Source organism: Patagioenas fasciata, unplaced genomic scaffold (genome assembly GCF_037038585.1).
Source record: "Patagioenas fasciata isolate bPatFas1 unplaced genomic scaffold, bPatFas1.hap1 Unplaced_2, whole genome shotgun sequence".
Classification (NCBI taxonomy): domain Eukaryota; kingdom Metazoa; phylum Chordata; class Aves; order Columbiformes; family Columbidae; genus Patagioenas; species Patagioenas fasciata.
This window is the reverse complement of record NW_027288621.1, coordinates 1,691,535-1,693,646: the sequence shown is the minus strand read 5'-3', so window position 1 is coordinate 1,693,646 and position 2,112 is coordinate 1,691,535.

Genomic DNA, 2,112 nt, shown 5'->3' with positions numbered 1-2,112 from the left:
TACTCAGTCTCATTGTAGCTGCAATAGCAGCAATAAAGTGCAGGTGCTGTCATTTCCAGGGAGATTCCAGGTAATTTGATAAGGGTGGTGAGAGGGCCTGGGGTGAATGACCCTGCCCCTTTCCCAGGGGCTTGTGGGAGGGGGTGGGCGGAGCCCTGGGTATTTGAGCCCTGGTCCCTGGACAGGGAGCTCATTCTGCTCCAGGGCAGCTTGGGTGGTGGTTCTCTGCTGCTTCTTCAGCAGTCGGCAACTTTTGAGATGTTTAATACAAATGGGCTGATGTCTTTGGACAAGCAGAGGTGTCTGTTTGACGTAAGAACTTCAGGAGCAGCAAAGGTTCAGTAGCAGCTGTAGTAGAAAGATTGTTTGTCATTATTTTTCATTTGTTGATTAATTTCCAGGTGCTTTGCATTTTCCTGAAATTCCTGACTGCAATGAAGATGCTGGAGTGCTGGTGGTTGTATTTCACTTTCTATCTGCTCCCTAGAAAAACTAAGTTGAAATCCATACTCAATCTCATTATAGCTGCAATAGCAGCAATAAAGTGCAGGTGCTGTCATTTTCAGGGAGATTCCAGGTAATTTGATAAGGGTGGTGAGGGGATCTGGGGTGAATGACCCTGCCCCTTTCCCAGGGGTTTGTAGGAAGGGGTGGGCGGAGTCCTGGGTATTTGAGCCCCGGTCCCCGGGCAGGGAGCTCATTCTGCTCCAGAGCCTCTTCGGTGGTGGTTCTCTGCTGCTCCTGCAGCAGCCAGCAGCTTTTGAGATGTTTAATCCAAATAGGCAGATGTCTTTGAACAAGCAGAGGTGCCTGTTTGATGTAAGAGCTTCAGGAACAGCGAAGGTTTAACAACAGCTGTAGTAGAAAAGTTGTTTGTCGTTATGTTTCATTTGTTGATTCATTTCCAGGTGCTTTGCATTTTCCCAAGATTCCTGACTACAATGGAGAGGGAGTGTTGTTTTTTGGTTTGTATTGCTGTATTAATAGTTGTTAATGTAATCTCTTCTCCTGGAAGAGCGTCTTGTCTCCAGAACCTTTGCAGCGTGCGGCGGCCCCCGGTGGATCATTCAAATGTACCTCCCAGAACTCAGCCAAGGTGAGCAATGAACCGTAGGCTACTATGGATAAATATTATTTGGGCGCTCGATAGCGTGCTTGTTCTCGCTTTCCTTACTGTAGGCGGCGATGGAGAAAGCGACAACTGCGGGAAGATCCCCGTTAGCACAGGTGGCATTTTCCTCTGTCGAAGGTGGATTCAGTCCCTCGGCCCTCTGAAAGATAAGTGGAGGCACGAGGGCTGGGAAGGGACTGGGAATCGCAGGGTGGGTTTAAAGTTCTCAGACAGAAAAGCGCAGTCTAGGAGCGGTCCCCTTCGGGCAGATAAGGGGTCAGGGAACGTTCTGGTGCGATGCCAGCATCTGCCGGGCAGGGCAGCTCCAGCCGGCGCCTGTTGTCGTGTAGTTCGGGAAGCCCGCCTCGTGCCTGTCAGACGATCACGGGGTCTCGCTGTGCTCCGGGGGCCCAACGGGCCTCTCAGGTGCTATCCTGGGATCCGAAATGCCGGTGTTAATTGGCGTAGAGCCAATCGGGTGCTGGATTCTTGTATCATCAGCCAAAAGCCTGGACGGTGCTTGCATTTTGGACATTTCTGGTCAGCTGTGACTTACGGTGTCAATCTGGGCTGCATCAGCAGCTCTGCTCTCTACCCCTCCAGTCTAAAGGACTGGCACTTCAAGATGCTGGGAAGAAGTTCTTAGGTCGTGCCGCCGTCTCCTCTGCGTGTGTGTGTGGCAGTGCCGCCGTCTCGTAAGGGTGTGACGTTTGGCTCCTTTTTCTTTTTCCTGGGGCTGCAGAAGAGGCTCCTTGCCTCATCACTGCCTCCCTGCAGGGCATTTGGATTGATGCCGTCTCTGGTTTTGGGTCACTGTCGTCGCAGAGCGTTTTTGGTGCTGTTGCGGTTGTGTCGTCCATAGCGTTCTGTGGCGCGTTTGTCTGCGCACGTGCACGTTCGGCTCGGAGCTGCTCTGCCCGGCGGTGTGGAGTCAGGGGCGGGTGGAGTGAACTCTAGGGGGGGACATGCAGAGGCAGGGGGCACAGCGTCTGTGCCCCCAC